The following is a 26842-nucleotide window of genomic DNA, read 5'->3' on the forward strand; positions in this document are numbered from 1 at the left end:
TACTTCCATACATTAGTTCCTTCTACATAACAACCTTGGGGTACACAATCAGGGTCAGGACCATCTCCTCATTACTTATCAGGAGTAGGATGGTGCACCAATCCTGAGGTCAGTCTTTATGCTAGTACAAGTATCAAGTAAAATCTGGATAATACTTCACATTCTGGACTCCATCTGAGGACTCCCTCTACATCTCCCCCTTCTTTCTTTGCAAATAATTCTAGTCCATGTGGATATGTGCCAATTTTGACAAGAAATTGATGTACTTTGATAAAGTTTTTAAAGAGAAATGAGATTTTAGAATTGGAATTGGGGCCCAAGTGGAGGCACCCAGGCACCCCATCATTCCCCCTTTAAACAGATGGGGCCCAAGATCTTTTGTGGTAAGGGAAGAAGGTCTCAGCTTCTGAAATTGCTCCCTGCTGAGTTTGGACGTAGAGCTGTCCCTGCCTCACAGGTTCCCAACATTGGAGAGGTTGAGTCTTTAGTTAGTATCAGGTACAGGGTCCAGAGGGTAATGGGTCATGGACAGTGGGAATGATACACAGTCAGAGCTCTCATCTGCAAGTAGAGGGTACTGAACCTGGAGGAGACAAATCTGGCATAGATATTAAATAAACAAAGCCTAAAAAATGACCAGAAGGGGTTAAATATGGGTTGGTATTCTTTAGGTAGGGCCATCTCAAATTTGATTGGGCTATTAATTATCAAATCAAGTTACATCATTTTTCTTTCTTCTGAAAATACTTCCCCACACTTTCTCAACACCCTTAAACCATATGAGACTGGTACAAAGGTATCCAAAACAACTATCTGGGGATAGGAGGGGCTTGGATGACCCCCACTTGTCCCCAACTTTCTTATCTGCTTTCCATATTTTTGACCAAGCTTTTATTTATCTTTCCAAATCTCTTGAATCCATTATTCATACTGTTTCTTTCCTTTATATTTCTACCATAGACAGGATAACTCATAAGTTATTCTCTTTCACTAGCATAGTTGTATTATCTTAACAAAATATATTTCTAACTTGAATCTCACAACTGAATAGATGTTCATCATTGTTTCACAGGCTTGTTTATCCCTTTCTGATTATATTCACTCTGGAAGAAAAGTTTTAGAAATTAAGTTATTAATAAGTTCAAGCATTAATTTCAACTCTTGCTTAGGCCATGGAATGATGATAAATTCATATTAAAACAGTAAGATATTTTCTGTTTTATAAATCGTTGCATATTAATTTAGCAATACAGTATCTGAAAATGAAAATTTAATAGGCTTTACCTTCCTTTTCCTTCAAAAACGTTTCTTCTAAAAGTATTTCTTTTTCTTTTAAAACAGTGGAAAATTTATCCTGATGCTGACAGTCACTAAACTTTTACATAGAACATTAGTTAAAACCTTTTATAATTATAGCTCTCTTTTCACTTTGAACAAAAATAAACCTTTTAAAATTAGAATTCATTAAAATTTAGTTGGTATAAAAATGTCCTTAAGTAATATGAATTCGCAAAGTATTAGAACAAACCAAGTTCTAAATTATTACAGAATTCCTAGATATTACACAATGCTTTAGTCAAAAAGGTGCAGCGGAATCTCACATTGGTAACTATTGCTTTTCAAAATCCTTTTAAACAATGGGGACATCTTAAAGTGAGTCTTAAGTAGTTTACATAAATTTCTGAACATGTTCTAATTTCAAATAAAAATAATATTAAACTTCCTAGTAAGATTATACAAAAGGGCTCATATGTTTTACTGAACACTTGCTATTGATCATAGAAATTTGCTATGGAAGTAAAAAGTAGGGACATGTGACATATTAAATATGACAGGGTAAAACATCCTTGACTCTGTTTGAATTCAGATAAGAGTGAAATTCTCCAATCATGCAGTACCTATTTTATAGCTGGACTCAGGAATAGTCAGGTGGGAAACATTCCTTTTTAAAGGAATACAATGGGGAAACTGACCAGGAGGATCCCATCTTAGATTGAGTCTAGAATTGTCCCCTTGATGTTTCCTTTCCAGATACAAACTTCACCTATTAACAGTTCAGGATCACATTCCCTTGGAGTAATTTATGACATTTCTGTCAGATACTTTTTTAATGGAAACAACTATACCAAAATTCAAACTCAAAACAAAAATAGTTATGGCCCCAAATGCCTTTTACAATAACAGCAAATTTCACTAATCACAGCCTAGAGCCAGATGCAGTTATTTCTGTTATTTACCAGGACTCACATACATAAGGGATTCCACTTTACTTCTCTCCTAAAAATTTAACTTGTCCTGATGTAAAAGTCAATTGTTAAAAACCCTTCTATCCATTGCAACTTCTCAGCAAGTCATATTCATTGTTTACGAATTATATAAGCCAAAAAAGTTTCTTTCCTAGGGCTGATGACCTTGCCCACATGGATCATTTTCAGGGGCTTTAGCAGCTTTACAAAATAAAAGGAATTGACACAGACCCCATGTCTGCCAACCTCCAAACACAAGAGGACTGTTCTGAATCGGTAGAACGAGTCAAAATAAGTTTTTTCTCCTTCCTTTCTTCCACACAGTAATCAATTAACAATTTTAGGTTTAGCATTAAAATAGTAACTTCAAATAACTTAGTTGACAATCTTACAACTTTTATAAATAATAGCCAAATTGTCTTAGCTACAATTTCTTTAAGAGGCAAAAGTGAAAATACCTCGTTTTCTAAATGGCAATTATAAAACATTATAAGACAAGATTAGAAGGACTGATAAAATTTAAAATAACATAACTGGTTTTACACATTTTTCCCAATATCTTTTAGTTTCAATAAAATTCAGATTTAAAATTGCTTCCTCTAACATCATTTCTGTATTACAGTGTTCACTCAATTTCTACAATACAAGAGAATTTTACTACAATTTAGTAACACAAATAATGAACTTTGGGTGTCATTAATTGCATTTCCAAGCATCACATATAAAAATTATTAATAGAAGACTGGGATTACAAAATATAAAGTTGGCTCGCTTGTGATTTTGTATTGCCCTGGCCCATCCTCTACTCTCAGAGGGAAAATTTAAATTCCTTACTATTTAGCACTTTCTTCCCTTGGTCTAATCTGGGATGAGAAGAGTTAACAGAATCTACTAGAATGTTTTTAGTTGTCCTAATTATTCACTGCAGCCCTAGATTAATGGTCAGAACCAGGACTACAGGGTTAAAAAAATCTTAATGGTTCTAACTTTTTCTCAAATAAACTTCACTTCTGTGTCCACTCCTTAAAAACTTCTTCAAAGCTTTACATTCAAACTGTCTCTTTTTCACATCTATGCATTTTTTCCAATTTGCCTTAGTGTCAAATAATACAACAAATTGTGACATGTCTTAAACATCCAATTAGGAGTGACATGTTTCACTTAAAGTACGACCAGAATAACTACTTTTTGGTTGTTTCAGATTTAACAAAAACTTTTCTCTTTTAAGTGAGGCATAATGTTAGTCAGTGTGCTTCTCTGATATAGGGGGAAAGTTTCTCTGATTTCTTCTTGTCTTTCTCCCCACCTTCACAACCTGGCCAGGGTTAGAAGGTAGAAAGAGAGAGAATTTTACCCACAAATTTCCTCAATTTCCACAACTTTTATGCTTTCCTTGAACTTCGTATCCATGTTGATCTCCCACTGGGTTTTGATTAAAACCCCTTATAGCTGCACATACATTATTTCTTTGTATTTCTGATCTGAAACTGCCTCTAGCAATGGTATAAATTAAATAATATAAGATTTGTTTTCTCTCCTTTTCTCCCCCATCCTTTTCTCTGATGCTGCAGCAATCAGAGAGAGGAGAAGAGGGGGAGGGAAAGAGACAATAGTCCAGTTGCAGTGGAGTTGGCTTGATTAATCAGATAGACACATAGAGACAGAACTCACATACAGACAATGAAAAGAAGAATCCAAAGACTTAGAACAGATTGTGATAGGAAAGTAATACCCTCAGACAGCCTAGTTATTCACCAAAATCCTCCAGACTTTCCAAATTCTATGCACACGATCGATTGGAGCTGCTGCTCCACTTTCATTTCATGACCTGTTCTGAGCTCCAATTGCCAGCAAGTGGCAGAATGGAGGTGCAGCGATTGATAGAAAAGAAAGAGATAACAGCAGCTGGGGCTAGACAAGCCTGTACCATCTATACATTACTGATTTATTGATCAAAATTATATACTCTCTTAATCAAGCAAGCAAGCAAAGTTATTCCCATGAGAACACTTTAGTTTACATCTTTTACTTCCATATCTTAGTCCCGGCTGTGTAGCAACCTCAAAGTACACAGTCAGGGTCAGAACAATCTCCTCTTTACGTATCAGGAGTAGGATGGTGTGCCAATCCTGAGAACATCAGTCTTTATGCTAGTATATGTCTCAAGTAAAACCTGGGCAGTATTTCACATTCTGGACTCCAACAGTACTGGCCCTCTACACATCTGTCTCATTTCTCTTCCTAATTTTTCCTCCACCTCTCTTACTTGATTTTCAAAATCCTTTTTGAACTCTTCCATAGCCTGAGACCGTTGCACATTTATTTTGGAGGTTTTGGATACAGAAGCCTTGACTTTTAAGTCTTCCTCCAATAGTATGCATTTTTCTTTCCCATCCAAAAGAATGGAAGAAAATATCTGTTCATCAAGAAAGTAGTCTTCTACAGTCCTATTTTTTTTTCTTTTTTGGGCATTTTCACAGCAAATTACTTGACTTTTGGGTCATTTGTGAAGAGGAGGGTATACTCTGGGGATCTGTAAGTTCTCAGTTCCTCCAAAGTTGCATAGTCTAGGGAGAGGTGTTTACTCTCCTCCTGGTCTGTGCTCTAGTCTGTGAGCAACCACAAGCAACCTTTTCTGTCCTGGAACTGTAAGTGGGAATCCTTCTCCATAGCCACTATCAGCTCGTTCATGCCAGCACTCCTCCTCACCCTAAAGTTGCCCTTCAACACTGCCACCCAGCATCTGCCACTTGATTCCCCCACCATCTGTAGGCCAAAAGCTCCAGAAATGACTGCTGCTTGGCAATGGCTGCCAGCACCCTGAGTTTGGGGCGGAGGCTTGGACTGGGACTACACTATGCACCCCTCTCACTCAAGTGAGAGAATTTTTCTCTGACTTTTGAAGCTATCTTTGGTGTTTGTGGGTTGAGAACTCTGGAACCTGCAGCAGCTGTATGTGATTTAGTGCCCTGAGACCTTCTCCAGCCCATGTTGGGCTGCCCTCCACTTGAAGTCCAGAGCAATAGACCCTTCCTGTTGTACTTCCAGGTTGGCTTGGGCTGGAAATATGTTTCACTCTATCATTTTGTGGCTTCGGCTATTCTACAATTTGTTTGGAGTCATTTGTGTAGGTATTTTAAGGACCTTGTAGGGGGGAGCTCAAGCAGGTTCATGCTTCTACTCCATCATTTTGGCTGCACTCAAATTTGCCATTTTCTTCTCCAGCTCATTTTACCAATGAGGAAATTGAAAAAATTCAGATTTAATTTACTTTCCCATGGTGACAATGGTAGTAAATGTCTAAGACATTACTACTGGACAGTACATATCAATCTACTCATCTTCACTATGAACTTACATTTGCAAAATGTATTTCACAGGTACAAAGTAGTTTATGTACAAAGTCTATAAGCACAAAGTAGGTGCTTAAAAAATATTTGTTCCCTTCCTTTCAAAACCAAAACTTTCTTTCCTGGCCACCACTCTTTTCTGAATGTTGTATTTGTCCACTAAAATGCAAAATCCTTGAGGACAAGAACTATCTCACTTTTTATTTATACCCCCACTATCTAACAGAGTTCTTATGTAACTCAGCATCCAGTGTCCTTCCCACTATACCACATTCTCTCTCATTTCACTGAAGATTTGAGAGCTACAGCAATAATCTCGATAAAATTCATCAGTGAAATATTCTTGGTTTCTTGAACTAGCATCAATGAAATTTAATAAAGTTAGTATTGAATCAAGAATATATATTCATGTATTCTCTTGAATATATTCCATTAATATCATTTAATGATCAGCTTATTTATTTCCTGCCCGTTGTCTTTATTATTGTTACTTTGTTGCATCCAAATCTTCTTGACCCCATTTGTGGTTACTGAGGGCAAAGTTACTGGAAGAGTTTTGCATTTCCTTTTCCAGATAATTTTATAGATGAGAAAACTAAGGCAAGCCAAGTTAAGTTACTTACCAAGAATCACACAACTAGTAAGTAACTGAGGCCAGATTAGAACTCTGAAAAGTAAGTATTTCTGACTTCAGACCTAGGACTCTATCCACTATAACTACCTAGTCATCTGCTATTTGTTTTCTATAAAAGAAATTATTCTCAAAGAATTATAAAGCTAAATTTTAGAAAATCACAAATTTTCTATACTTTAGCAAAGGCTTTGATCATGTTCGTAGCTGGCCTTTTTGGTTTTTAGTCTCTAGATTTGCACATCAAACTATTTCAGGAAAGTAGAACTTTTCAGCCTCATCTCCATTGTGAGAGAGGCTTTGAAAAACCCATACAATGTCCTTGCCCCAAGGGCCATGGGAGTAGGGTGTAGGACTTTGAAGTAGCATTTATGTTTAGTTTGAACATATGCAAACTACTAAAATACCAGATTCCACCAGGGTAGCATCTGCAGAAGAAGTACCCATCTCACCTGATGAATAGAAAACATGGTATTGGCATCATGGCAGTGAATTCCTTCTCCTTTATGGCAATTCAGGTGCCACCTCCTCCACAATGTCATTCTTCATGTCTGAAGTTAGATTTAATTCCCTGACTTTCTAATGGCATAGTGGCAGAATGATAAGAATGCTGGACTTGAGTCAAGCATTCCAAAGTTCAAATTCAGCTACTGACATTGATGATAGAAAGATAGATAGATAGATAGATAGATAGACAGACAGACAGACAGACAGACAGACAGATAGATAGATAGATAGATAGATAGGCAGACAGACAGGCAAAAAGATAGATGTGTGTTCATCCTTTGTTGCCAAAGAAGACCATGTCATCAGAGAAATAATGACATGACTTGCACTTGACTTTGCTTTTTTGTGTGAGGGATGGCTGTGCGGGTCACTAGCCTCACATCTCCAGAGCCAACTGAATCCAGTGACCAGATATTCATCAGGATGACTGGAGATGACCCAGGATGAGGCAATTGGGGTTAAGTGACTTGCCCAAGGTCACACAGCTACTGAGTGACAAGTTTCTGAGGTGAGATATGAACTCAGATCCTCCTGACTCCTGCACTAGTGCTCTATTCACTGCACCACCTAGCTGCCCCAGATAGATAGATATGTCTCCACGGGTAAGCGACTCAGATGTTCTAAACCTGAGCTTCTTCATCTGTAAAATGGGCACAATATATGTAGTACTTCCCTCACTAGATACATACACACATAATAAATGCCAGTGTTTTCCCTCAAGGAACTCATAATGCAATAATATGTATATAAGCAAGCATGATAAAAGGTACAATGAGATATAACCAAAGGAGATAAGCAAAATATTATTTTAAAAGTTTAAAAATGTTTCAAAAGTTTAAAAGTTTAATCTCTCAATCACTTTCATTTAAAAGGATTAAAGTTTCTTAAAACAGGTGGCATCTGAATTGGGCATTTAAGGACAAAAATTATCTCAACAAATGTATACAAGGAAGAAGATTTTAGTGGTTGCGGATGTTCTTCATGAATACATGAAAGTGTGAAATTTCCAAATGAACCCAGGGATCAGGGGAGTCATACTATATAGCAGAATGAGTATTGGACCTGTAATCAAGAGAAGTAAATTCAAATCTCATCTTGAGTCTTTATTAGTCTCATGATTTTGGATAAATCTCTTAGCTTATCAAAAGTTCAATTTCCTCTTCTGTAAAATGGATATAATAAAATTTGCTCTAATTACTTCAAAGATTTGTTATGAGAAGCACTTTGTAAACCCTGGAGTTCTGTATTAATGTGAATTTTTGTTAATAGTATTAATTGCTTGGCTGGAATATAAAGTGCATCATGGGTTGCAATGTGAAATCATTCAAGAAAAAGAACTTGGTGTAAAATCATGACCACCCTAAAATGGAAGCAGGAGAGTAGTATAGTAACACTAGTAAAATTTTGTTAGTTTTGAGAATGAGGTTTGGGAAAAAAAGAGAGGGTGGCAAATTAGGAGAGTGGAGAGTATATGAATTAATTTGGTTCCATTATAAGTGAAGAATAGGAGAAGAAGGTGAAGGCAGAATTGTCTAAACTGGGCAAATGAGATGCAAATATAGATGGAAGAGTCAAATATGACTTGGTGGTAATAAGCCTTAATGAGTAGGAAGAAATTGTCTAAAATACTATAACATAGACATAATGCTACCATAGATGCAGTTCATAATTCTATTGAAAAATAACTATACCCAGAAGCTATAGGTACCAGAAGCATTATAGAATAGTAACGAGTCTAGTGGCTGGATTTCCCTTAACCACTGTCTGAAATTGTAGTCCATATTCCATGTCGCATAGCAAGTGTAAAACAACATACATTTTTCCAGGATCCTATTTTAGTTTCAATACCAATTTGAGTTTTATTTGTACTTTAAGATAATATAAATTCATGGAAATGTCCACTAAAATAAGCCAGTGGATTAACTGAACCATAATATTGTACTATAAATTTACATTTATATGATACTCAGAAATATTCCATTTTTCTTAATCTTTTGGGAGGTTTTTAAAGGTAAAAGTAGGAGAGGATAACTTCTATTGATGTTCACTTTACATATAAATGAAGCTAAAATGCATATTTTGTATTTTGTTTCCAAAGGCTGTCTTGAAGTAACTCTAAATGTTTTACAAATTTTATTTATGGGTGAATTATTCTTCATATTATGCATCTGACTACACTGAAGTGAAGAGGGAGCAAGTAATTTGCACATAGCCAGTATCAATTCTGTCGGAAGGAGTGTATATGTAGTTAGGTAATACACCCAAAGTAAAATCCAGATCAGATTACAAAGGTCAACTCTGTGTCTTCCAGAAAGTTATTATCAAGTTTCTCATAAGATGTTACTCAGAAATAGATGATAGATATGAAGATGTGAATGACAAAGAACTTATTAAGTACTTACTAATGTGCAAAGCACTGAGCTAAGCACTGAGAATACAAATAGAAAAGTAAAAAACAAACCCCTGCTTTCAAGAAACTCACGTGGGGGAGACAACATATATGGAAAATTTTCAGCTGCAAATCAAATGGAAAGATACCATTTGACATGATATTTGTGGTCAGAAGGACTTCTCTTTCTGTGTCTTTCAAAGACGTGGTTTTAGTGACTTTGGGAACCGTTTTCAGGTTGCACCTTCACAGGGATTGCTTCCTAGGATAATCGGCATTATACTGAAAGCCTTGTTATTCCCAAGGTGCTTGGTCTCAGAATCCTGGTTTGTCTCCTTAATGGTCTGGGGCAGGGAGGATGGTTGAGGTGATGATGATGGATTTGACTTGCTTGGCACAAACTGCCAACTGTCTTTCCCTCAACGTGTCTTGCACACATATAACCAGAGGTGATGGTGTTTTTGTTAACATCAATCTGTCTATTTAATCTTTCTATCTGTCTTTCCATCTATCCGTACAGTTATATACAGAAGTACACAGATATGAAACACCTGGGATGCTTTCAGTATTGTGAGTAGCTGAAATTGCTTTGGGTGCAACCTTCCTTACATCTACTGAAAGTCACAGTATTATTTGTCAAACAAACATGCAATATTTAATTTACCAAGCAAATGGTGTTTTACTCAAGCAATAAACTGAACAGTCTCAGATGACTCTGAAATAGCAATAGAAGAACCTTCCTATAATGAAAAGCAACAGCATGCTCACTGGTCATCAAATATTTTCAGCCTAAAAATGTCCAGTCTGCTCCTATTCCCCATGCCAAATTTCTCCATTCCTTGCCAATAATTTCTCAGTTTCAAGAAATGACACTGGACAGGTTTAAAATATAATCTATGGGATGCAATAAACATTACTCCTCTACATTAATAAAACTGATATCACATAGTTTCCTGAACATAATAAAAAAGAAAATGGGCCAATTCCTCCAATATGTAGCCATTCTTCTCTGAATATCTTCCAACCCTCTTCCTTCTTGCTCTCCTATAAATGCAGGGGAAAATTCTCAAATTGACTGCTTTTAGAGGTCATGGAAAAGAACAAGGGAAGGGAAGGTGTGTGTAGAAGTGTATGTGTTTGTGTTTGTGTGTGTGTGTGTGTGTGTGGTGTGTGTGTGTGATTGTGCATGTGTGAATGTGTGCATGCACGTGGGTGTGAATACATGTGTGTGCATGTGTGTGTATGTGTGTGTGTGTGTGTGTGTGTGTGTGTGTGTAACACTCTTCATGTAGATGGAAAAACAGGGAGTGCTGAAAATCTATCCTCTTCCTCTGCTCACTGGCTGATCTAGTACAATTGGCAGTGAGAGGATAAATGAAAGATGCCTCATTCTTTCTAGTTCACTGGAATGATTGGACTGGTGTCACATTCTATCTTCTTTCATACTTCCAACCCTTGGCATCTTAACCAGTCTTTTTTTTTTTTTTTTTTTGAGAATTCGACCTTTGTGATCTCAGTGGTGATTTAACCCTCCTGTTTGATAACATAAAGCTGAACACCTTTTATCCTAGACCACCTGTAGAAAGGAATTAAGCAATTTGTAAATAAGCAGACAAGGAGGACCCTTTTGTTATACATCTTATAAACTTTTGTCCAATTCTCATCATTGTCGCTGCTCTAATACCAAAAAATGTGCTATTTAAAAGGTAAAATTTTGCAATATACAGAAATTTTATAATTCAGTCTTTTCCATGTAATAACTACAGCACAGATCAATCTGTCAATAAGCATTTTATTAATCACTTCCTATGTGTCAGACACTGTGCTATGGGCTGGTAATACGTATGCTGTCCTCAAGGAGATCTAAATTAATATGCAAAGTTTAAGAAATTTTGGGGGACATTATTAATTCTTTGAGGTTATTTTGTATGCACCAGTAACATTCATGCTGATTTTTAATAACAGAGACAGTAGTAGGGATTTAAACATTATCCTCTAATTTTAGGTTTTGTGAAATTACTCCAGACCATGTTAGAAAAAAAATTATTTTGATCTCATTAGGAGGCATGAACTTCGGTCAAGCAAGAGCCTTTTCACACTCCTTCAAAATACTATTTAATTTTAATAAAATGGTTTCTTGGTCTTTGAGGTCTCCAATTCCAAACAGAATTGTCAGCATTCAGATGGATAGAGGAATAGAATTGAAATAGCCAGGAGAAAATGTTTCCTTTTCACGGTGACATCTGATCTCTAGAAAAATCTGGAAAATCACAATTATGCATTTTAGCAGATTTATTTATTCCCTGTTATGAAGAAAATAATAGTACCTCTGCAGTAAGAGTTCAAATTCTCACCTTGGACACTACTTTCATAACTTTAGATAAATGATTATATCTCTAAGAGCATTAATTTCCTAAGTTGTAAAGCAAGGAGGGTTGAATGAGATGGCATTAAAAAAGTCTTTTCTAATTCTAAATCTATAAGTGATAAAATATTGATGAAACAAATTGAGCTTGACCAATGAGTCCCCAGTGTACTTGATGAGATTGAAGAATGTAAGAGATACCAAATATAGCAGAAACATCACACAGTTAAAATGTCAGTAAATATAGTACATATTCTAATGTGAAAAATTCACAATAATATTTTTTACATCTTTTATGATTCATTTAGGTTTTTCTTTTCATTTTTTGAAGTCTACTATAGTTGAGGAGGATACCACTAAGAGAAGCAATCACTTGACTGAGTTTGGCTGTAATAGAGATCCTTAACCCATTTTTTTAATCTGGAAAAAATACTCTTAAGGTTATTGCCTGAACTCATGTGATGTATTTATATTTTTGAGTATTTTGTAATTTTATCTTTTTTTATTTTTTAATGTTTAACAATCATTGCCATACAATTGAGATTTTATCCCCCCCCACCTAACCCCCACTTCCCCCCCTCCCTCCCCACGACTGTATACAATTCTGTATAGGTTCTACATATACTTTCCTATTGAATATATTTTCACTATAGTCATGCTATGTAGTCAGACTAAAATAAATGAAAGAAATCATATAACAAATCAAAACATGATACACAAACACATACACATACACAAACATGATTTGCTACATTTTGCGAATGACTTCCATATTTCTTTCTCTAAGTGTGGAAGGCATTTTGCCTTGAGAACCACCTTTGGGATTTTTTTTTTTATAAGAAGTTCTTCCGTTATTACAAAATTCCAAGTCTACCAGAAAAAGCTCTCGCACACTGTGGTCGTTGCTGTGCACAAAGTTCTCCTGGTTCTGCTCCTTTCACTCAGCATCAGGTCATATAAGTCCTTCCAGGCCTCTCTGAAGTCTTCTTGTTCATCATTTCTTATTGCACAATGGTACTTCATTACATTCATATACCATAATTTATTCAGCCATTCCCCAATTGATGGACATCCGCTTGACTTCCAGTTTTTGGCATCTACATAGAGTGCTGCTATAAATATTTTTGTACATGTGGGACCCTTTCCCATTTTTATGATCTCTTGGGGATATAGTCTTAGTAGCGATATTGCTGGGTGAAAGGGTATGCACATTTTTGTAGCCCTTTGGGCATAGTTTCAAATTGCTCTCCAGAATGGTTGGATGCGCTCACAGCTCCACCAACAATGAATTAGTGTTCCAACTCTCCCACATCCTCTCCAGCATTTATCATTTTCTTGTTCTGTCATGTTTGCCAATCTTATAGGTGTGATGTGGTACCCCAGAGTTGTTTTGATTTGCATCTCTCTAATCACTAGTGATTTAGAGCATTTTTTCATATGATTATAGATATCTTTAATTTCTTCCTCTGAAAATTGCATGTTCATATCCTTTGACCATTTATCAGTTGGGGAATGACGTGTATGATTATACATTTGAGTCAGTTCTCTATATATTCTAGAAATGAGGCCTTTATCCCCCAGCTTAGCTTTAAAAATTCTGTCCCAATTTACTACATCCCTCCGGATTTTGGTTGCATTGGGTTTGGTTGTGCAACAACTTCTCAGTTTAATGTAATCAAAATTATCCATCTTGCACTCCATGATGCTTTCTATCTCTTCTTTAGTAAAAAATTCTTCCCTTCTCCATAAATCTGATAAATGCACTGTTCCTTGCTTCTCCAGTTTATTCATGGTATCAATCTTTATACCTAAATCATGTACCCATTTGGACTTTATTCTTGTGTACGGCGTCAGGTATGGGTCTATGCCTAATTTCCACCACACTGTTATCCAGTTTTCCCAGCAATTTTTGTCAAACAATGAGTTCTTATCCCAGAAACTGGGGCCCTTGGGTTTATCAAACAGAAGGTTGCTATGTTCCTTGCCTACTGAATCTTGAGTGCCAAGTCTATTACACTTGTCTACCTCTCTGTTTCTTAGCCAATACCAAGTGGTTTTGATAACTGCTGCTTTATAGTACAGTTTGAGGTCTGGTAGCACTAGGCCACCTTCCCAAGGATTTCTTTTCATTAGTCCCTTTGATATTCTGGACCTTTTGTTTTTCCAAATGAATTTTGATATTATTTTATCCAGCTTTAGAAAATAATTGTCTGATAGTTTAATTGGTATGGCACTAAATAAGTATATTAATTTAGGTAGAATTGTCATTTTTATTATATTAGCACGGCCTACCCATGAGCAACTAATGTTTTTCCACTTACTTAAATCTGACTTTATTTGTGCAAAAAGTGTCTTGTAATTGTGTTCATATAATCCCTGGGTTTGTTTTGGCAGGTAGACTCCTAAGTATTTTATACTGTCTACCCTAGCTTTAAATGGGATTTCTCTTTCTATCTCTTGCTGTTGGACTTTGTTGCTAATATATAGGAACGCAGAAGATTTGTGTGGGTTTATTTTGTAACCTGCAACTTTGCCAAAGTTGTTTATTATTTCAAGTAATTTTTTACTTGAATCTCTGGGATTCTCTAGGTAAATCATCGTATCATCTGCAAAGAGTGATAACTTAGTTTCTTCTTTGGCTATTCTTATTCCTTGAATATCTTTATCTTGTCTAATTGCTACAGCTAACATTTCTAGTACCTTATTGAATAATAGTGGTGATAATGGACATCCTTGTTTCACCCCTGATCTTATTGGGAATGCATCTAGCTTATCCCCATTGCATATAGTGCTTGCTGAAGGTTTTAGATAGATACTGCTTATTATTTTATGGAAAGTTCCCTTTATTTCTACGTTCTCCAGTGTTTTTAGTAGGAATGGGTGCTGTATTTTGTCAAAAGCTTTTTCTGCATCTATTGAGATAATCATGTGGTTTTTGTTAGCTTTGTTGTTGATGTGATCGATAATGTTAATAGTTTTCCTAATATTGAACCAACCCTGTAATCCTGGTGTGAATCCTACCTGATCATAATGTATTAATCTCGTGATAAGATGCTGTATTCGTTTTGCTAAAATCTTATTTAAAATTTTTGCATCTATATTCATTAGGGAAATTGGTCTATAATTTTCTTTCTCTGTTTTGTCTCTTCCTGGTTTGAGTATCAAAACCATATTTGTATCATAGAAAGAATTTGGGAGGACTCCCTCTTCCCCAATTTTCAAAAATAGTCTGTATAGTATTGGAATTAACTGTTCTTCAAATGTTTGATAGAATTCACTTGTGAATCCATCTGGCCCTGGAGATTTTTTCCTAGGGAGTTCATTGATGGCTTGTTCAATTTCTTTTTCAGAGATGGGGTTGTTTACGTATTCAACTTCCTCTTCTGTTAATCCGGGAAATTTGTATTTTTTAAAATATTCATCCATCTCATTTAGATTATCGAATTTGTGGGCATAAAGTTGGGCAAAGTAGTTTCTAATTATTGTTTTAATTTCCTCCTCATTGGAGGTGGGTTCACCCCTTTCATTTTTAATATTAGTAATTTGATTTTCTTCTTTCTTTTTTTTAATCAGATTGACCAAATGTTTATCAATTTTATTAGTTTTTTCATAAAACCAACTATTGGTTTTATTTATTACTTCAATAGTTTTCTTTATTTCAATTTTAGTAATCTCTCCTTTGGTTTTCAGTATTTCTAATTTGGTATTTACTTGGGGATTTTCAATTTGTTCTTTTTCTAGCTTTTTCAACTGCAAGCCTAAGTCATTAATCTCCTCTTTCTCTATTTTATTTATGTAAGCATTCAAAGATATAAAACTTCCCCTAATAACTGCTTTTTCAGTATCCCAGAGATTTGGTATGTTGTCTCACTATTGTCATTCTCTTAAATGAAATTGTTGATTGTTTCTATGATTTCTTCTTTTACCTAACCCTTCTTTAGAATTAGATTATTTAGTTTCCAATTGATTTTTGTTTTCTGTTTCCATGGCCTTTTATTACATGTAATTTTTAATGCATTATGATCTGAAAAGGATGCATTGATTATCTCTACCTTTCTGCACTGGATTGTGAGATTTTTATGTCCTAGTACATGGTCAGTTTTTGTAAATGTTCCATGTAGCGCTGAGAAAAAGGTATATTCCTTTCTATTCCCATTTAATTTTCTCCAAAGATCTATCATATCTACCTTATCCAGAGTTGTATTTACCTCCTTAACCTCTTTCTTGTTTATTTTGAGGTTGGATTTATCGAGTTCAGAGAGGGGGAGGTTGAGGTCCCCCACTAGTATAGTTTTGCTATCAATTTCTTCCTTCAACTCCCCCAACCTCTCCTCTAAGAATCTGGATGCTATACCACTTGGAGCATACATGTTTAGTAATGATATTGCTTCATTGTCTATGGTGCCTTTTAGCAGGATATAGTTTCCATCCTTATCCCTTTTGATTAGATCTATTTCTGCTTTTGCTTTGTCTGAGATTAGGATTGCTACTTCTGCCTTTCTTACATGAGCTGAAGCACAATATATTCTGCTCCATCCTTTGACCTTTATCCTATGTGTATCCCCCCGTTTCAAATGTGTTTCTTGTAAGCAGCATATTGTTGGATTATGGCTTTTAATCCATTCTGCTATCCGTCTCTGTTTTATGGGAGAGTTCATTCCATTCACATTCACAGTTATGATTAAAATCTGTGTATTTCCCTCCAAACTCTTTCCCACCATTTGTGCTTTTAGCTCTTCCGTCTCCCTTCTCCTCCTCAATAGTATTCACTTTTCTCCCCCTCCTCCTGCAGCCTTCCCCTCTTTCTTTTGACCCCCCTCCCTTTTAGTCTTTATTTACTCTTATTGCTTTACTCTTTTTGCTTCTTTCCTCCCTTTTAGCCACCCTCCCCTTTCTTCCCCCTTCCCCTCCTACTACCTATAGAGCTAGTTAGGATTATCTACTTAAGATTATTGTTCCCTCTTTTAAACAAATCAGATGAGAGTACCTCTCAAAAAATGCTCATCTCCCTCCCCTCCTTCCCTCTACTATAGTTTTGTACTTCTTCCTGTGATATAATTTGCCATTTTCTGCTTCCCCCTTTTCACACCTCCTATTACAATCCATTCTCATACTTAAATCATATTTTTGACATGACATCATTTACTTTATACCCGTTCCCTCTACATATATCCCTTTTATCATAATAGCTGCACAGTTCTCAAGATTAACAGGTATCATCTTCACTTATAGGGAGGTAAACAGTTTGCCCTAATTGAGTAGCAAGTTTTTGTTTTTGTTTTTCCCCCCTGTTTACCTTTTTATGATTCTCTGAAGACTTGCATTTGAAGATCAAATTGTCTATTGAGTTCTGGTGTTTTGGTCAGGAAGCTCTGGAAATCCCTTATTTCGTTGAATGACTTTCTCCTTGCCTGAAATGTTATGCTGAACTTTGCTGGGTAGTTGATGAAGTCCCAACTCCTTTGCCTTACAGAATATTGGCTTCCAATTCCTTCGATCTTTTAATGTGGAAGCTGCAAGGTCCTGTGTGATCCTGACTGTATGTCCTTGATATTTGAATTGTTTCTTTCTGGCTGCTTGTAGTATTTTCTCCTTCACTTGATAGCTCTGGAATTTGACAAGGATATTTCTTCGGGTTTTGAGTTTGGGATCCTTTTCGGGAGGGGAACGGTGGATTCTTTTGATGACTATTTTGCCCTCTGGGTCTATTACTTCTGGGCAGTTTTCCTTGATGATTTCCTGGAAGATATTGTCCAGACTCTTTTCTTCATCATGGGTTTCTGGCAGGCCAATAATTCTTAAATTTTCTCTCCTGGATCTATTTTCCAGGTCAGTTGTTTTTCCAATTAAGTATTTTACATTTTCTTCTATCTTTTCATTCTTTAGATTTTGTTTGACTGATTCTTGTTGCCTCATTGAGTCATTCGTTTCTACTTGCCCAATTCTAATCTCCATCGTATTGTTTTCTTCAGTTAACTTTTGCATCTCCTTTTCCATCTGACCAATTTTTCCCTTTAAGGAGCTATTTTCTCCATTTAATTTTTGTACTTCTTTTTCCATTCGACCAATTTTCCCAATTAGGTTTTGGGTTTCCTTTTCCATTTGATTAACTCTTCCTTTTAGGGAATTATTCTCTCCAGTTAATTTTTGAACTTCCTTTTCCATTTGTTCAATTTTCCTTTTCAAAGTGATGTTCTCATCAGTGAATTATTTTTTTATGATTTTAAAATCATTGGCCAATTTTTCTTTTATTTCCTTCTTCAGCTGTTCCAGGTAATCTAGTTGTGCTTGCGAGAAATTCATAGTCCCTTCTGAAGTTTCAGATGGAAGTACAGTCTCAGCTCTGACCTCTTTGGTGTTTGTGTTTTGGTCCTTATCCCCATAGAAAGATTCTATGGTTTTTTCAGTTTTCGTCTGCTTTTTCCAATTCATGATGTTGGCTGAGTGTTGTAGGTTCTGGTTCTTTCAGTCAGAAGCTATTTGTGTTGAGCTGATGTGTGTAGAGGCTAAAAGCAGGTTTTTGTTTTTTGTTTCCCAGATCAACCCTGGGGTTAGCTTGTTAGGTGTGTGGGAGTGGTGGTCTGGTCACAGGAGATCTCCTCAGCTGACCTGAGGCAAAGGCAAGGTCAGGGGATGGTGATCCCAGCTTCCCTATTGTCTTCCCCTTTCCCCTGGAGGGCTGGGGCACGCCTAGATGCTAATGCGTGTTCCCACCCCTCCTGGGGCTCGTCTCCCAGTGCTGAGGCTTGCCTGGGTCTCAGTGCGAATATTCTCTGCCCGGGGTCCTCTGTCCTTCTGGATTGCCTCCGCCACAGTAGGAAGAATCCCCCTTTGCTATTTTCCTAGCCTCTGGTGTTAGGACAGTATTTGCCCCCTTCTGCTGTTCCCGCTGATCCAGGATTTTTCTGGGGAAATATTTTATGGTTCTTTCACAGTCATCAGGGGGGAGGAGAGAGCATTTACTGATCACTCCACCATCCTGGCTCCCAGAAGTTCAAGTAGGTGACTTACTGAAGTTTAGTCTTCAGGTTGAAGGTTTCAAGGGCTGCTGCGCTGATATCTGGCACTCAGCGGCTCTCACCTGCTCAGTTTGGCTGGTCTCCTGCTCCGCTGGTTTTGCCTGCCACTCTCGGGCTTCTCAGATCCCTTCCACCCTGCTGCACTGATCGTACTGCACTGTGCGCTGGGGCTCACCCCTGCAGAACAGATCCTTCCCGCAGACCTTCCAGTCTAACCTGGGCTCCGATTCCATCAAAGTCTGTCACCCATTGTATTCCGCACCTCCAAAGTTTGGTCAGATTCTCCTTTCAGAGATATCCGGAGGAGTTTGTCCAGGAGCTTAGGTGAGTCGTTGCTTTCACTCCGCCATCTTGTCTCTGCCTCATAATTTTATCTTTAAAAGACATAAAGGGACTGATAGGAGAAACTATCTGAATCTAATTCTTACCACAAGGAATGAATACTTTGCTCCAATGAAAATGATAAAACTATGGAGAAAAGTAACCAGCCCATCCTCAAATTTGTAAAAGAGGAAGTCCAATAAAATTTAAATATACTCTGACATGCACCTTAGGTTTTGGAGAGCACATTTCACAGGGTGCTATGGGAAAAAATAGATTAGATCCTTTGGAAAAAAATTCCACAAAGACAATAGCATAATTCACATAGAAAGTCTGAAGAATGAAATTCTGAAGACACAAAAAGAAACAACTCTTCTGAGGAAGAGAAAGGAGAGTTATCTATAGAACTCAATGTGGATGAGTTCTACGAAGGTACTCATCAAGTAACTGGATTTTGAAATACACATAGAGAGGATTTATGTAACAGTATACAACATGCATTCTAAAAATGGGATGTCATCAAAACAAACAATTAAAAAATCATCAAGTACCTTTTATGTGCCAGCAGTGTTAGGCTACGTGTATATCAATACAAAGAAAGAACCAATTCCTGACCCCTAGGAGCTTACATTTTATTGTGAAATAACATGTACACATAAGTATATACTGAATAAATATATACTAAATAACTTCTGGCTATATCTGCTATAGCCAAACTGGCCATATCTTTTCACCTGACAATCTAGGGTACACTGAGTCCAAGCTCCAATTGGCTGTGTTCCCTTCACTGTTAGACACCAGTGACTAGCACCTCCCTTTTATTTAATGAATTAACACCTACTAACACATATGAAGTCATAAAAAACAAAGAGGAAGCCAGCTACTGGAGGTTACCTGACTGCCCTGGACTGGACTGAAGCATGTGGTGGTTCTCCAAACTAGAGTTTGCTGGTTCCCCTGGCTATGCTAAAGTACAGGGGTGGGAATAGACGGTGTGGGCAGCTCCTGATGTTGGCATTTGCTTGCTCTGCCATCCTGGGTTTCAGAATCTCCCTCTAATTCCTTGAGGTAGGGGCTGCTGTTGGCTTGCTATGACCCCCACGCATCTTGGCCTGTGCTCCCCATTTTAACTGAGTGAAATGGACCTTTCTTGATAATCCTCCAAGTTTCTCACACTAAAAGACTCACTGTCTTTCCATTGTCTTTGCTGTTCCAGTGTTTTTACTGAGACACAATTTTTGGAGGTTTTAGAGGTCAATAATGATAAGTGAGAGTCAGGTACTGCTTATTCTGCCATCTTGGTTCCTAGAAGTCTGATAATTTCTTGAAACATGCTGTCTAGGCTCTTTTTAACCATGGCTTTCTGGTAGTTTAAAAATTTTTTAAATTATGTCTCCTGAATCTATTTTCCAGGTCACTTATTTTTCCAATGAGGTATTTTCCATTTTCTTCTATTGTTTTATTCTTTTACTGTTGATTTTTGATATTGTTTGATTAATTCTTGATGTCTCATAGTCATTAGCTTCCAGTTCTCCAATTCTAATTTTTAAGAAATAATTTTCTTCACTTAGCTTTTGTACCTCTTTTTCCATTTGGCCAATTTTAAGGACTGATTTTCTTCTGTTTATTTTTCGTTACACATTTGGCCAATTGTATTTTTTAAGAAATTATTTTCTTCAATCAATTTTCTTCCTTCCTTTTGCATACTGTTGACTCTCTTGCATACCTGTAATTTCTTTTCCCAATTTTTATCCAACCTCTCTTATTTGACTTTTAAAATATTTTTTGAGTTTTTTCCAGAAGGCTTTTTGGGTATGAGAGCAATTCATATGCCACTTTGAAGTTTTGCATACAGGCATTATAACATTGAAGTCCTCTTATGAGTTTTATTTTGATTTTCCCTGTCAGCATAGTAACTTTCTATGGTTTTTATTCTCTTTTGCTTCTTGCTTATTTTTTTTTTTGCCTATTTAGTGCTTTTTAAAGTTGAGTTCTTCTCCTTGAGCACAGGGGGCACCGAGCCAAACTTCTTGTGCTGGGATACAGGACGCTATTCATTGGTTTTGTGCACTGGTGCCTCCGGTGCTAACAGCTTGTTCAGTGCATTGGAGTGGTTTGACCTAGTTGTGCCTATTGTTGCCTGTTTTCTGGGGCTGGGAATTTGCCTTCTGTGCTGCAGCTGGAGTCCTCACAAGTGGCTTGCTGTGCCACCAGCCTGCTCTTGCATGACTGAAGGGGCCTTGGTTGATAATATGTGCTATGACTAAAATCCTCCTGGTGACTTGATGAGATGTAGTCTGCACTGGGGCTACACTCCCCTTTTACCTAAGTGAAACAGACCTTTTCTGATGTCATTTGAAGTTATCTACAGTTGGAAAATTGGTTCAGGCCATCTTTTTGTAGGTTCTGTATCTGCAGTATCTGTTTAGAGGTTTGATTTAATGTTGTCTATTAGAAAAAACTGGGGAGAACTCCAGCAACTTTCTGGCTTCTCTCTGCCACTTTGACTCCAGTCTATCAGTACAGTTTGACAGATGCATCAATAAAGAAATTGAGGATAAAATGGGCAAATAGACTAGAACTGAGGTCAAATCAGGGTTTTCTGAAGATGTCTCCAGTTCCAACTATGTAACAGATTTGCACTGACTCCCATTACAAATACAAAAGCAATGCAAAGTAGTTAAGTAGAAAACAGAGAGGAAGATCACCAGCATTTGAGGGGACCATGAAAAAGACAAATGAATTGAATTTTATTGGACATGTTCCATGAGGTGGATGTGGAGGGAGAGTCCCTGGAAAACCAGTTCCAATGCAAAGAGAAAAAAAGACAGAAAAAAATATTGGTTTTATAGTTACAACTGGGCTAAAATCTCATCTCTCAAATGAAGTACTAGCCATGTGATAATATAGAACTCAATTTGTATGGTTGGGAAATTCCATTCTTTTTTTAATAGTATTTTTCCCCAGTTACATGATAAGACAGTTGTTTGTATTCATTTTTACAGAATTTTGAGTTCCAAATTTTTCTCTCCCCCCGCCCTTCTGCTCTTGACAGTGACAGGCAATTTGGTATAGGCTATACATGTGCTCTCATGTAAAACATATTTCCATATTAATCACAGTTGTGAAAGAAGAAATAGATCAAAAGAAAATAATCCATAAAAAAGAATGAAGTGAAAAAAATTGATTCAATGTGGATTCAGAGTTCATCAGTTCTTCATCTGAATGTGGATAGAATTTTCCTTCATGATTATTTTCTGCTTGCCTTGGATTATAGTGCTGCTGAGAAGAGCTAAGTCATTTATAGTTGATGACCACATAATATTGCTAATGCAATGTTTTCCTCGTTCTGCTCATTTCATACAAGTATTTACAGGCTTTTATTAAATCAGCCTATTAATTATTTCCTATAACATGATAGTATTCTATTACATTCATATGTCACATCTTGTGCAACCATTCATCATTTGATGGACATCTCCTAAATTTTCCATGTTTTTACACCACAGAAAGGGCTGCTATAAGTATTTTGTAAATGTAGATCCTTGCCCCTTCTTCTGATCTCTTTGGGGTTCATACCTAGTAAAGGAATATCTGGATCAAAGGGTATATGCAGTTAGATTGCCCTTTGAGCACAGTTTTAAATCACTCTCAAGGGTGGTTGAATCAGTTCAAATCTCAACCAACAAAGTACAATTTTCTCACATCCTATCCAACATTAAATCATCATCCTTCTTTTTTTTGTCATGTTGGCCAATCTGATAGGTGTGAAGCAGTACCACAAAGTTGTTTTGATGTGAGTTTCTCTAATCAAAAGTGATTTAAATCACTTCTTCATATGCCTGCAGATATCTTTGAATTTTATATCTGAAGACTCACTGTCTGTTCATATCCCGTGACCATTTCTAATTTGGAGAATGCCTTTTATTCTTATAAATTTGATTCAGTTCTTTAAATATTAGAGAAGTGAGGCCTTTATTAGAGACATTTGGGGTCAAGATTGTTTCTCGGCTTTCTACTTTCTTGACTTCATTTATACAAAAGCCTTTTAATTTAATATAATCAAAATTATTTATTTTGCATTTCATAATGCTTTCTATCTCTTTTTGATTATGAATTCTTCCTTTCCCCACAGACCTGTCAGGTAGAATACTCCTTGGTCTTCTAATTTGTCTAATTATGTCTGAGCATGAATCCATTTTGACTTTATCTTGGTAGATGATCCTTTGTATGCTTTCATTAATTCCCTTGTTATTCTTCAACTTTTGTTTTTCTAGATGAATTTTGCTGTTATTTTTCTAGCTCTATAAAATATATTTTGGTATTTTTATTGGCATGGCCCTGCATAAGCAAATTAATTTAGGTAGAATTGTCATTTTTATTATACTAGCTTGGCCCACCCATGAGCAATTGATATTTTTCCAATCGTTTAGATCTGACTTTGTGTGAAAAGTATTTTGTAATTTGGTTCATATTGTTTCTCGGTATGCCTTGAAGGTAGACTCCCAAGTATTTTATTCTATTTATGGTTATTTTAAATGGAATTTCTCTATCTCTTTTTGCTGGGCTTCATTGGTCATATAAAGAAATGCTGATGATTTGTGTGTGTTTATCCTGCAACTTTGCTAAAGTTGTTAATTATTTCAAATAGTTTTTAAATTGAGTTTCCAGAGTTTTCTAAGTATACCATGATACCATCTTCAAAGAGTGATCTTGTTTCCTCATTGACTATTCTAATTCCTATAATACTATATTGAGTAGCAGTGGTGATAATGGACATCCTTGCTTCAGCACTGATCTTATTCCCATTATAGATATTGCTTGCTGATGATTTTAAGATAGATGATGCTTATCATTTTAAGGAACACTCCCTTTACTCCTAAGTGCTGTTTTCTTTTTTTTAACAGGAATAGGTGTTGTATTTTGTCAAAACCTTTTAAACCATCTATTGAGATAATCACATGATTTCTGTTGGTTTTGTTATTGATATAGTCAGGTATGCTGATAGTTTACCTAATATTGAACCAAACCTGCATTCCTGGTATAAATCTCATCTCTTGATAGGGTGCAATCCCTGTGATATATTACTATAATTGCATTCAATTTTTTTTGCATGTATATATATATATACATATATATGTATATACATACATACATATATATATACACATACGTGTGTGTGTGTGTGTGTGTGTGTGTGGTTTAGGTATTAGTATCTTATTTGTGTTTTAAAATGAAATTAGCAGGGCTCCTTTTTTTGTCTATTTTTCCATATACTTTAAATAGTATTTGAATTGTTTTTAAATGTTTGGTAGAATTCACTCATATACCCATCTGGACCTAGAGATTTCTTTTCTTAGGGAGTCCATTAGTGGCTTATTCAATTTCATTTTATAAGTTGATGTTATATAGATATTCTATTCCCTGATCTATTAATCTATGTAATTTATATATTCAAAAATATTCATAGATTTCACTCAGATTTTCAGATTTACTGGCATATCATTGGGCAAAATATTTCCCAATAATTCTGATATTTTCTTTTCTGTATGTATTTTCCTGGCCAGTTATTTTTTTCCCATGAGTTATTTTACATTTCTCTCCTGATTTTTTTTTTATTTTGAATTTGTTTGATTGAACCTTGACGCCTCATTGAGTCATTAGTTCACACTTGCCCAATTACCATTTTTAAGGAGTAGTTTTCCTCAATTAGTTAACTTGGTCAGTTGTACTCTGTAGATAGTTGTTTTCTTCAATGAAGTTTTGTACCCTTTTTCCATTTAGCAAATCTACATTTTAAGCAGTTATTTCGTTTTCCTAAGCTGTTGACTCTTTTTTCATGATTCTTGTGCATCATTCTTGTTTATTTTCCTAATTTTTCCTCCACCTCTATTATATTACTTTTATTCTTTTTTTTGAGCTTTTCCAGGAGTTCTTTCTGGGCTTGAAACCACTTTCCATTTTTCTTTGGTGTTTTGTTCCTACATAGTTTGACATTGCTGCCTTCTTTTGAGTTTGTGTCTTTATCTTCTCTGTCACCATAACAACTTTCTATGGAAAGATTCTTTGTTGTTCTTGATTTTTGCTCATTGGTTTTTTTGGGGGGGTGGGGGTTCTTTTCTTTTAAATTTGAGCTCTACTCCTGGAGTGGAAGGATCACTGTCTCAGGCTTCTGTGATTTGCTTATTTTGCCTGAGGTTCATAAATGGATCCTCATATCTAGTACTATCCTAAGGGATTTGGGTGGAGGGTGGCTGGCATTGCCAGAGGCCATAGGGATCTGGCAGCTTACCTGGTGCTAAGGTGGGATGTTATTGGTGGTGTCTGGTGCGTGGTGACACTGGTTGTGATTGTATTGAGAGACACAGAATTGTCAAGGAGATCTGATGGCTATGCATTAAACTGAAAGAATATAAATGTATAAGCATAATAAAGAAACTGCTCTTAGCAGCTTCAATGTTCCAGATTTCTTTTTTTAAGCAAAGTTTTGTTGAGGGCTTATATTTCTTACATTATCATAGTTATTCCAAGTATCCATTCCTACACCCCTCTCAGAGAGCCATCTCATATAATCAAAAGTATTTTATAAAGAAAAACATATGATAATTGAACAATACATTGAAAGATTCCAAAAGCATGCAAAAAGTGTAAAACCTGAAGACATCCTACCTAAAAATGATGGGTGTTCTTTTATAACTCTTCATTTGAATTCTGCTTGACCTTTCTAACTTAGTTGCATTTACTTTTTTTGTTTGTTGTTATTGTTGCATAGTTGATCTTTCAATTTATATAGTTATAGATATTGTGAATACTGATTTTTTTTTTACTTTACTAACTTCACAGTACATCAGTTCATATGGTTGTTTCCATGTGTCTCTGTTTTCATCATACTTATCGTTTCTTGCAGCACAGTAATAATTCATTGCTTTCATGTACTGCTATGGTTACAGCATAGCTTACCAAGAGGAGCAAGTCTTATGCCTGGCCAGCATGCTGCTCGTCCTCCTGTGGAGCTTGCAAGTAAGAGAATGAGGCAGGAGAGCGGGTCAGTGAAGCAACTCTGATTTATTCAAGCAAGCACTCTGATTATGTAGTCTCTGCCAGCTAGCCCAGTGAACCATGGTAACACACATAAACAAACCCGAAACTATAGAAATGAACACAAGCTGGAACTATAGTGACAACAAAAAACCAGTGGTGGGGCTGTCCCTTCCAATGCCATCTTGTTCACCCTTCCTTGCTCCGGACTCAGTTTACCTGATGTCCGTCAGTGTGGCTTCCCAGATGGTGTGGTAGTCAGCGCCCCTTACACATGTACCATAATTTCTTTAGGTATTCCTTAATTGATGGGCAGATTTAGTTTTTGTAATTTTTCAACCTACTTAAAGTACATAGCCAATCTACACCAGGTTTTGTAGTAATTTAGGGTAGATAAGTAAAAGGTTTGCCAGGATTTAAAGGAGCAGACAAAGGGACAATCATTAAAGGTAAAAAATTAGAGTTTCTTTGGGTACACTTGCCATGCAGCTGGCAGGGTTTTTTTTTTTTTTTCTTTAATTGGGAAGGTAAGACATTCCCTGTTCAAACACAGAAACTGAGAGGAGGAGACCAAATACTTTTACACTAGAAAAGAGGTTCTTTTAGACAAAACTGAAGCACTGAGCTAAACTGATCAAACTTTCAGTGTTTCTTATCCAAAGATAAGCATTTGTTATTACAGTGGATAGGACTATCTACTTTACATAGTTTATTCTATTTTATTTCTCATGTCTTTTTACTATTAAGTCATCAGATGATTGGGGCATTTCTACATTATTAGTCCATCAAGATGTCGTGAAATGATCATGGCTCCAGATTTCTCCCACTTTACATAGGAACAATATGCTGTAAATGACAGCATGCAAGACTGAAAGAACTGAATAGGACAGTTTTGTGTCCTCAAAGTCTACAGAGCATGGTTAAATATTGTAAGAAGCTTCCTGCTTTACTTTTGCCATAGATAGTCAATAAATTT

This window comes from Notamacropus eugenii, chromosome 7 (assembly GCF_028372415.1).
Source record: "Notamacropus eugenii isolate mMacEug1 chromosome 7, mMacEug1.pri_v2, whole genome shotgun sequence".
NCBI lineage: Eukaryota > Metazoa > Chordata > Mammalia > Diprotodontia > Macropodidae > Notamacropus > Notamacropus eugenii.